This window comes from Strongylocentrotus purpuratus, unplaced genomic scaffold, assembly GCF_000002235.5.
Source record: "Strongylocentrotus purpuratus isolate Spur 01 unplaced genomic scaffold, Spur_5.0 spur5_scaffold_21, whole genome shotgun sequence".
NCBI lineage: Eukaryota > Metazoa > Echinodermata > Echinoidea > Camarodonta > Strongylocentrotidae > Strongylocentrotus > Strongylocentrotus purpuratus.
The window spans coordinates 31,074,905-31,086,396 of NW_022145607.1; positions in this window are offsets into that span (position 1 = coordinate 31,074,905).

Here is an 11,492-nt window from a genome sequence, read left to right on the forward strand (position 1 = left end):
CGCTGTAAAACATTGATATTATCTCTCTCTTTTCTTTTTTTTCTTAATCTCTATTTTTGTCTCTTGGTCAATTGACTCTCAAAGATTGAGAAATTTTCCTCTTTTTTCTCTGTCTCTTTTGTTGATTTCTTTGTCATAGTGATAGAAAAGGCTTGCAATGCTTCGTGATGTCATCATGTTGCAACATTGTGGGCATCCATGTCGCTGCAAAACATTGAAATTATCCCTTTTTTATCTCTCATAATCTCTTTATCTTCTGGACTAACTGTATGTGACTCAAAATGACTCTTAAAGGTTGGGAAATGTACATTTTTTCTCTCCTTTCTTGAATTTGATGTCTAGTGGTAGAAAGGGTTTAGATGCTTAAAGATGTCAGCGTGTTCTCGTCACTGCAAAACATGGAAATTATCCCTCTTTCCCTCACCCTTTCTTTCTTCTATCCTTTTACTGCATCTCTGTCTTTCTCTCTTGGACTAACTGTACGTGACCACAACGACTCTCAAAGATTGAGAATCATCCTCTCTTTCTTTCTCTTTTCTTGAATTCTACACCACAGTTTTAAGATTAACCTGGGCAATAGTTTTAACCATGCCCCTCAAAGCAGTCAATATTCATAAATCTCTAAAACCATGATCATGCATCTGAGGCCTTATGCATCTCTCCTCTCTACATTTTGCTATACCACCTTTAAGAACTCACATCCTTCAACACAGAGTTAATGCCCTTCTGGATGTGGCATCACATTTCAAATCAGAGGAAGATGATCTCCCTTGATTCAATTGCGGACCTCCATTTTTTTTCGGAGTTAGAGATGACAGGTGCAAATTACCTTTCTTCTGGCTTCTCTGTGGCAAGCCAACCCTGCGTTTCTTTCAAGCATATTTCCTCCCATCTTCTCTTACTAGGCCGGTATCTGTGCCATTCATGAGCAATCTTCGTGCAATTAACGTGTTTAACCCCCTAGTTCTCAAAAAAGGCAATGTAGTTGATTGTATACAGAGAATACATCTTTCAAGTGAGGATGAAGTTGTTGTATCTTGTTTTATTGTTAATTTTCATATATATATATTTTTGTTTTAATATGATCAGGTTGAAGAAAAAACATCTGCATGGGCCCATATTCATGAAACCTTACTAAACCTAGTTGTCAACTACAGTTCATACCCTCGTAAATTTGATTTTTTTTCCTTCCTTCTTTCTTTTCTTCGGAACTCTAGACTATAAGGTAGACTGGTTGAATTAGGACCTTAAATTTGTTAAACACTTTTAGATGTCAGCTTTCAAATGTAACATTATCAAGAAACATACATTGGGACGATTCGATTTTTCACATACTTTACACAACTTTAGTAAGATTTTAATGTACTTTGATATTAGCCTTTTCATATGTCACACAATTGTCTTGAAGTAAATTTGGAATTGTGCAAATTGGTACCAGTGGCATCAGATTATCAACAAGTCTATGCCAAAATTGTGTCTATATGTCAATATTAGTAGGGATCGATGTAGTGCCTTCTTTTTTATTCTTTATCTTTAAACTGTCATTCTAATTCCTCATACACTTGTTATAGCACACAAACAAATATTGTGTACTGGATATGGCAATATTTATTGACAGTGTGTATTGAAACTAAGATTTTAGTATTTACGCTGACTAGTTTGTTAATATGCATGTTAAATACATTGTAGTTACAATGGAGATGCTCTAAAAAGTTATAATGTACTGGAATTTAATCTCTTGAATAATGGAAGTGCTTCACTGATGTGCAACAGAGTAGAGGTCGTAAGTCACGTCAATAAAACTGAAATAGTTATTCTATTCTTGTAAACATGTAAACACGTAAATCCTAAGTCAAATGCAGGTCAACGCGCCTATATATAACAAAATATTGTTTTTATCTTGTCACAAATTTGAAATAATAGAAATAACTGTTATCTTATAATGGGTGGGGATTTTTTTCTTCGAGACCGGGGATCAGTCCAGAAAACTAGCCTTGGAACACTGGCTAACAAGTCTGATAACGATCTTTGATTTCAGGCATCGTTAACGGTGTATATCACTGAGATGGTTATCTCTTGTCTTCTCTAGCTATGTTCACGCGGGACATTCATAGTTCTGAACTTTAAGTTTGCAAAACCTCAACGTTTCAAACAACGTTCCACTAACAGTGACAAGGGTTCACACGGGATCAAAACAAAGATTCATCAATCTGGCGTAGCCTCAAAGTTTGTAGCGTCCACATGGTACATAAATTTGAGATGGTTCATAAATTCGAGCAAGGACCCCCAATGCTCGTAGTTTATTGTGCTTACTATAAGGATGCTCTGGGACTAAACTTAAAGTTTCTTAAACACTGTTGTGTTTGCACGTTCCCTCACTACAAGATAACCTTGAAGTTCTAAACCACCACTTAAACTTTAAGTTTAGGGATTGTCGTGTGAACCTAATGTCTCATTTCATCCTGCACCCTGCCTGCAGTGTATGTACCTTGTGTACAGTCTGTGTGTATATTGTGTGTGTGACCTTGACCTTGGAATGAGAGAAGGTCATTTCGTTGTAGGAATCCATCTGTATGGAAGGGAGGGCTGGTGACGCTATCTTGGAGCTATGCATGGTATTAATTGGATGGGTTGCTGGTGGGTGAGATGGGTTTGAGTGACAGTCTGCTTAGCTTTAGTTGTTGTTGGAGAGGGGCGATGAGCTGAATGCCATTGCTGGGGTGTGATTTACATGAAGCTGGTGGTGATTAATCTATTGTGTAAGGGAGAGCTGGTAATTAGTCCATGTCAATGTATAGGGTAACACTACATACTAAACCCCTCCCCCAACCCCCCCCCCCCCCTCCCAAAAGGATCTAAAAAAGGTGCAGCATTTTATTCCTTCCAGAATGCTGACTGCAATGCAGTTAAGTCAAATTTTCATCCTTTTCCCCCCAAAAGAATTCAAAAGTAAACTGATATTGGGGTTATTTGGACGTAAGTTTTAAAGAGGAAGTTGAGTTCTGGTCATGCGATTGCATTGTGAAAGAAACGGTGTGGAACCGACAAGAAAAGGTTGATCATCTAGCATATAAGAATTTGTGTGTATTGCAAGGTTCTGGAATCATCAAAATGATAAGAAATTTGGCCAAGTCTTGGTAAAGTTACAAACACTGTACACAGAAAGATGTATATGGGACTACACGAACACGTGGGGTAAAAAGCCGGCCCCCGGATTTTTACGATGTTACATGCATATATTTAGAATATGAAGGCATTAATTGAAGAGCCATGCTTTTCAGGGAACATGTCTTATCTGATGTTCTTCCACACTTGCATAATAAAAATGAGTAATGCTCACAAATTATTTTTCACCTCTTCCCAGAACTCAACCTTCTCTTTGAAGAATGAAGAACATTCCAAAAAATTCTCTGTAATCTTGTCAAGAACGTTTTCAACTCATGAACCATAAACTACTCCCTCTTTTGTCCAAGGCCACTAACGACACATTGCGTGCCATCCAGCAATTTTGTGGGTACACGAACAACAATAGGTAATGTTGGATTGGGACGTAATGTAGTGTTCTCTAATGTGACGTAAGTTTTAAAGAATGAAGAACACACCAAAAAGTTATCCGCAATCTTTCATGAACATTTTCAACTCACATGAACCATCAAGTGCTCCCTCTTTTGTCCAACGCCACTTAACGACACATTGCGTGCCATCCAGCAATTGTCTGGGCACACAAACAACAAGAGGTTTGGTTGTATTGAACCAGAATAGGTGTTTCTTTCTTTCTTTTTTACACAGAATATGTTTTTGTATCTGTAGTGTCTAATCTGAAGTCATTTGTATTTTTAGCAACGTCCAATTGAAAGAAAGATTGGGAGATTCATGCACTTTTCTTTGGGTTTCATAATACAAAAAGTTTATGCTGAATGAAATCTTTCTGATGTTATAACCTTGAATTTTTTGTCAGCTTACTGTGTTTGCTTTGCCAGTATTTCATAGTTTGGGGAATCCCCAAAGAATAATCTAGCAAATCTTTCTGCACTCAAAGCTCTAACCATTGTCATGAATAAAGAATGAAAAATGACGGCTAACTTATCTGCCTCAGAAACTGGTCGGGTATGTATGTAGACAAATGAATTGCATGATATTATATTTACACTAGGGTTTGAAGCAATTCAGCAGTAAAACTGCTTCTGAATGATACAACCTTTTTGTGTAAAATGGTAGTTAAAGAAACAATGATTTTTCTGCATTGCAAATCGGCCTACATGTTCAAATGGAAAATCAGTGGAAAAGACATTTTATGGGTCTCTGAGTTGCAGGGTATACAAAAACTGTTAATTGGCATTAGTGATTTGAACGTCAAATTAACCTTGGCAGCTTGTTAAGGAGTGCATTGTCCTTCGATTGACCTGAATGGATGAGTAGGCCGTAATCGGTCATTAGGATGGACGGAGGTGGTGTGGCTTTATCGATCGTCGTCTGGCTGTCACGACTTTCGTTGGCGTGTGGGTTCGAGACCCGCACCGTGGCTGAGCAGACAAAAATGCAAACGCGATTGCGTCGCGCTGTGTGCATGTATGAAAGCCCCTCTGCACTTGTTTGGCCAGGAAAGATTAGACCTCCCTGCGTGGTCACTGGCAGGTGGTTATCTCATCAAATCAGCTCTTAATTAACATAAGAAAAAGGGGATCATGGGGGACCAACGGGCACCACTGAGGCATTGTTGTCTATATAGAGGGCGCAAGTAGTACAGTGGGGCTTTTCGCACGCTCCTAGCTTCCTTCTGTTCTCGATGCAGGCTTGGCCGGTTCAGGGGAAAAACTCTGTTCCTCGGACTAGAATATTAACTGGAGGCCCGGGCCGTACGTGTGTAGGAGAGTCGCACCCTGTGCACAAAATGGGATTGGGGGCTTGCGAATAAGGGGTGAGGGGGCGGGGGTGGGGGAGTAGCTTGCCAGCACACAGGGGCTGTCAGATAGCAAGTTGCCTTTATTATTTACAGTACAATGCTTATCATATTTTTGAACATCTGTAAAATGATATTTTTACTGATAAAAAAATTTCGGTACGGTAATTGCTCTGGTTGAATGTACTTATCCTTGAGTGACCCCCAAGGAATTACAGAATATCAAGAAGGAAGCGATGAAAGGAAGGATATGTTTCTGTTTTAAACACTGTACCCTGCCCATCCCGCTGGATCTTGCCCAACATGTTTCCTCTCTCTTTGTCTCTCCTTATTCCTATCAACTTCCTCCAAGGTTCCTTTCAAGATTTCCTTCAAGATTTCTCCTGAGATTTCCTTATTTTAAGATTTCCTTCAAGATTTCCTTCATATATGCTCTGGTATATATATATAATCTATTCAGAGCCAGAAGGTCTTTAGCGCATACTAGCATACATCTACGAACAGTTAACGCTGCTCTCAACAGAAGATTTTTATGCCTCCGCCCATTGAAGGTGGTGCTGGAGGCATAAATGTTTTTAGTTTGTCCGTCCGTCCGTCCGTCCTGCTTTCTTGGTATCGGCATATATCTCAAGAAAGACTTGAGATATGAACTTCAAACTTAATGATATTTTGTATCACCATAGGAAGACTATCTGAATGTATTTTGGAGTAACCAGGTCAAAGGTCAAATGACACAGAGGTCAACATATGACATTCCAGATATTTATTCCAAACTCCATAACACTTCTTGGTTCTTGTCATAAGCTGCATATTTTTTGCAATATTCATTGATTTTTCTCATATTGCAGCGTTTTTTTTTTGGAAGTTGGGTAAACACATTAAACAAATTTCTTTTTGAAAAACTACCTCTTAGTGCGAGGTTTTTCTAAATGGCAGCAGACATTTCACTGATTTTTGCAGTGTAAATGCTTGCTCCCAAAACATTGGTGAATAATTCCAGTTTTAGGTCAAGTCACTTAATTTCCTTGCTTCCTTGCGATCGCATGCAGAGCAGCGTCTAGTCCTGCATATACGCCCCTAAAAACAGAACAAGCAAACACCAACGTTTTTTATGGGAGTTTCCAGTGGTGTAAATGGCTGTCCAAAAACCAATAGTTTTTCAAAATGTTTTTTGGGCTGTGTAAATGGGCCTTTAGTCACGTCTTGTTTATAATTTTTTCAGACATGGATTGCAGTTATAAAGATTTATACTGGATTTAATTAGATCTCCGCTGAAACTTCTGGCAAACCATCAACTTGGAGAGGGAAGAACGATCAACAAGAAGAAAAAAAAGAAAGAGGAAGAGTAGGATCTGATAAGAGAGAGATATAGGAAAACCATATATACCTCAGAGATTGAAAGTGACATTTGTTTGATTAATGACACAGCGCTGGGACTGAGATCCTTGTTGATGAGACATTTGGGAGAGAGGGGGTGGGGTAAGAGAGAGAAAGAGAGAGAGAGAGAGAGAGAGAGAGTGAGAGGGGTGAGGTAGGGAGGGAGGGAGGAAGGAGATGGAGGAGGGAGAGAGAGAATGAAAGACAGAGAAGAGGATGGAGAAAAAGAGAAGATAGTTTTAGAAGAATGGGGATAGAGAGAAGAGATGAGCAGAGAAGAGGAAGAGGAAGAGGAAGAGAAGAGAAGAGAAGAGAAGAGAAGAGAAGAGAAGAGAAGAGAAGAGAAGAGAAGAGAAGAGAAGAGAAGAGAAGAGAAGAGAAGAGAAGAGAAGAGAAGAGAAGAGAAGAGAGGAGAGGAGAGATCGACCGAGAGAAAGCGAGAACATGCAAACTGATGGGAGAGGGAGGAAATATATAGGGAGAGAAGGAGAAATGGCGAAGGAAGGAGAGAGAGAGAGAGAGAGAGAGAGACGAAGAGATGAGAGAGAGAGAGAGAGACGAAGAGATAGGGAAATTTATAATAAGGGAGAGATGTTATAGATATGGATTAAGGGACATTTAGAGGTGGCAGTAAGCACAGAGAGAGTGAGAGAGAGAGAGAGAGAGAGCGAGAAAGCAAGAAACATAAGAATCATGTGAAGAGTTAATGGAAGACAGGAAAAGGATGAGAAAATGAGAAAAATGGGGAGTAGGGAGAGAAAGGGAGAAGAAGGGAGACTGAGGAAGAGATGGAAAGAGCACAGACAGAGGGCAGACAGATAACGGGAGATGGATGGAGAGATAAAGAGAGAGGGAGAGATGCAGATCTTGATTCGTCACATCCCGGGCAATCTGGAAATGTTTGTCCGCTGTCGTTTTGATTTTCTCGTCATGACAGTTGCTCCCAGTTCTTCAATTATCGCCCTCATCAAAGCCACGTCTCGGGGATGACGAGCGAAACTTCGGTAGTCATCAATCCAGCACCCGTCCGCGTGGACCCCGATATGTCGGAAAACACATAGTACGGATGCTTTCATTTACAAACATGTGTGATTTATTTCTCTCCTATAGTATTTAGCACAAAATTATTTTATGATTCCAGGCAGACAATTGTTGGCGGTGCATTCTCACATGTTGCTCTAGATTCCATGGATGTTCTTTCTTAATTTTGACCTAAATATTCTTTTTATAATTGTGGTTTTAAATGCAGAATAAATGTCATCCTTGTAAACAGGATTGACAGATTTTTCAGATTTTTTTAATTTAAATATAACTTATTTACAAAGTCAGAATTATTTATGATGCTAACATATGGATTGCAAGGTTAAATCTAAATGAATGTCTGTTTGGATGAGCTCCATTTTAAAATTTACAATTTTTAAAGGTCTAGACTTAGATTTTGGAAGCCCACGCATACCAGGTGTCTGTTATTGTCAAACCCTGCATATTACCTAGACACATCTTGTTTCGGAGAAGGGGGGGGGGGGGGGGGGGATAAAGTGAGAGAGGGAGAGAAAGAGAAAGAGAAAGACAGATAGAGACAGATAGAGAGAAGATGGGAAAAAACACAGAATAGATTCAATTATTTTGTAACAGAAAGAAAAAAAGAAGAGTGCAGACAGAGAAAGAAACGAGGTGAAAGTAGGAAAGAGGCCAGGGTGGGGTCAACGGAGAGCAAAATCTGAACAGTGAGAAAATGGGTAAATGTGTCTGAATGTGTTTCTGTTTTTGTGCTGAGGTAATTACCGAACGAGGAGGATTGCGTGCCAATGTCTACATGTTTTACTCATTTAGTCCGGGCTTCACTCGGACGGTCTGGGTAGTCATCATCGCGCTGACAAAACATCTTGAGATTGTTTTGCGGGGAGCGTCTTGTCTTAATTCTGGCGAGGACTGATTTGGGGGGTTCTTTCCTGCTTTGTTTTTTCTTCCATAAGTTGTTATGCAGCCATTAAAACAGTCCAGTAAACAGTTCAGTAAACAGTTCAGTGATCCATTCTTTAAGAAATAAGTAATAAGTAGTGAAATATCACGTACACTAAATATTTCTTGAGATTGTTTTGAAGTAACGTCTTGTCTTGTCTTACTTTTGGCAGGGACTGATTTTGGTTTTTTTTTTTTTTTTTCCTCCTAATGAAACAGTGAAAAGTAAAAAGATATTGTTTTTTTTCTTCACCGAGACAATACAAGTCTCAAATTTACTACATCTATTATATAATAAGAGGTCGGCTCCAAGGATTTTCTTGTTGCATTGATTTTACAAGACGCAGTCTATAAAACTTATCAACAAATTTATTTATAGGCCCTGCATTATTTTATCAAGTGAGGGACAAATTTGTCATGATCTGTTTACTCTTGGTAATCTACAAGTAATAAGTCTAGAGTTAATTTCTCAAATCCATTCAGTTGTAATTTTCCTGTGGCTTTAAAGGACAAGTCCACTCGAAAAATAAGTTACTTTCAATAAAAGCAGAAAAATCAGACAAACCAATCAAAAAAAGTTTGAGCAAAATCGGATAACTAATAAGAAAGTTATGAATTTTTGAATAAGTATGTAAAACTATGGAACAATGAGATTCACAACACACATTGCCAAGATGGTTATCAGTTTGTGACGTCGTGTCCTCACAACTTATTGATTGCTTTATATAGTTTAATCCCATTAATTTTCCTTCTAATCCCCCAAAACTTGATTTCCCCATGCCACTGCCCAGGTTATATGATTTGTATCATATTGCGTGCATGAAATTTCCCAAAAACTTTTATGAATTTTGAAGAATTGATTATATTTTCTTAATATTGTATTTCATAATTATTGATTTTTATATAAATAGTTTTATCAAAATTCAATTTCTCATGATTTAACTGGACGTAAATTACTCTTTATTTGTGCATCCACACATAAAAATATTACTAACAAAACAATCTAACTTGGATGCTGGTGATGAATCTTATTTCTTCACGGTGAAGAAATAAGATTCTAAGGGTGAAAATAGGAAATTTATATTAACAATATAAAGAAAATAATTAGTGGATAGTGAGGACCATACGTCACAGACTCATGAGTGAGTTGCCAATTTGTTTAGTGATTTTCAAAGTTTTTCATGTCATTAAAAATTCACAACTTTCTTATTAGTTATCCGATTTTGCTCAAACTTTTTTCGATTGGTTTGTCTGATTTTTCTGGTTCTATTGAAAGTAAGTCATTTTTGAGTGGACTTGGGCTTTAAGATCTTTTTCCAGTTTCCAATAGTAAGAGTAACTTTTGTGGTCAGGTGAGGCATTAGTGTGGTTTGAAGGAGATGAAGTATGTCTATACATGTATGACTCATATTTTCCACCTGTGTTTTTCTGTCTCCATCTCTGAGTTCATCTCTCTTCCTTCCTTCCCCCCTCTCTCTCTGTGACTCTGTTGCTCTTTCCTCTCCCTAGCTTCCTCTTCTTCTCCCTCTTTTCCCCTACTCCCTCTCTCTCTCCCCCTCCCTCTTCCTCCCTCCCTCTTCTTCCCTCCCTCCCTCTCTCTCCCTCCCTCTCTCCCCTCCCTCTTCCTCCCTCCCTCTTCTTCCCTCCCTCCCTCTCTCTCCCTCCCTCTCTCCCCTCCCTCCCTCTTCTTCCCTCCCTCCCTCTCTCTCCCTCTCTCTCTGTCCCTCCCTCTTTCTCCCTCCCTATACCTCCCTCCCTCCCTCTTCCTCACTGCCACCCCTACTTCCATCTTCCTTCAATTTCCCTCCTTCTCTCTTTCTCTCCTCCTCTCTTTCTCTCTCCCTCTCTCTCTCTCTCCCTCTCTCTTTCTCTTTCTCTCTCTCTCTCTCTCTCTCTCTCTCTCTCTCTCTCTCTCTCTCTCATATCTATTCTCTTCAAATTAAAAGTACTATATATAGATTTCCATTCAAACAGGATTATAACTTGTTGTTTACTTCACAAAGCTTGACCTGTATGTGATACCCATTTCCTTTTGAGAATAGAAATCTCACCTTTTCTTTTCCCATTTTAATACTTCTTTCATGATACAACTTTCTGTCAAAATACAATTGAGTTGTGCGACATATCTTTTGGTCCATAAACTTTAGTTGGCCAAATATAATGCTTTACATTTTATGTGTGACACAGACTGTACACATCGACATTTTGATTGGTTTCAAAGGGCATTTAAAAGTCTGAAGATGACTATTTTTGTGCAGGGATCTATCAACATTAGCCTAGATATTCCATGTTTACTTTAATATTGCTGTGATTTTTCGGGATGACAATTTTTGTTTCTCTCTTAAAATAATATTGGGATATATTTGTTTGAAAAGCAAAGACACAAAACTTGTTGAAAAGTGAAATAAAAACTCCCATCATGTAGCATTCCCATAGCAGTTGCATTTCCAATGCTTACATGTAAGACTGTATGTTTAGATCTGCCTTCCTATAATCAATTATTTCCAAAAAACTCATAAATGGGTACAACAATGCAGACAAAAGTGCTGAATAAAAACTTGTGTTCAGAGTTTTCAACTACAAGCTGCATGCATGAGCTCGCAGTATTGATTCTACAGGATGGTTAATTCTGGACGCCACATAACTACAATTTTAGACCCAGCCCCCTGGCTTATTGTTATGAAACAAGATACCTTGTGTCTGTAATATAACATTTTCAAAATTCAAGTTTTGCTATACCCTGAGCGTGTCCCTGTCTTTATCTACAAGATAACCTAAAATATTAAAAACATGATTCCAAATTAAAAGTTAACAAACCTGGGCCCTGTTTCATAAAACTTGTTATTTAAAATAACAAGCAAATTTGTCATAGAAATTTAGCATTTGTTATTGATAACATGTTTTGTGAAACAGGGCCCAGACTAACTTTTATTGACAGCCTTGCCCTAGCTTCTTGCCATGTACCCTTCCTCTTTATCAATGTCTTTTTTATTGTGAACAAACACTTGACTTTATCCTGTCCTTTCTTAAAGGGATCCGGTAACTTTGTCTCAGATCCTTAAACAAAATCCTTGATTTAATTAGCTCTTGCCAGGAATACCATGACTTTTACAAGGCCGATTGCCTGTCTGATTATCAAGATATTTATGATTGAACATTGAAATTTCATTTTTGTTTTCCTAACGGTTTTCATAACACTACAGTCTATTAGGGAAAACGAGTATGGTAAAACCGGTCACTCAAAGATTTTTAC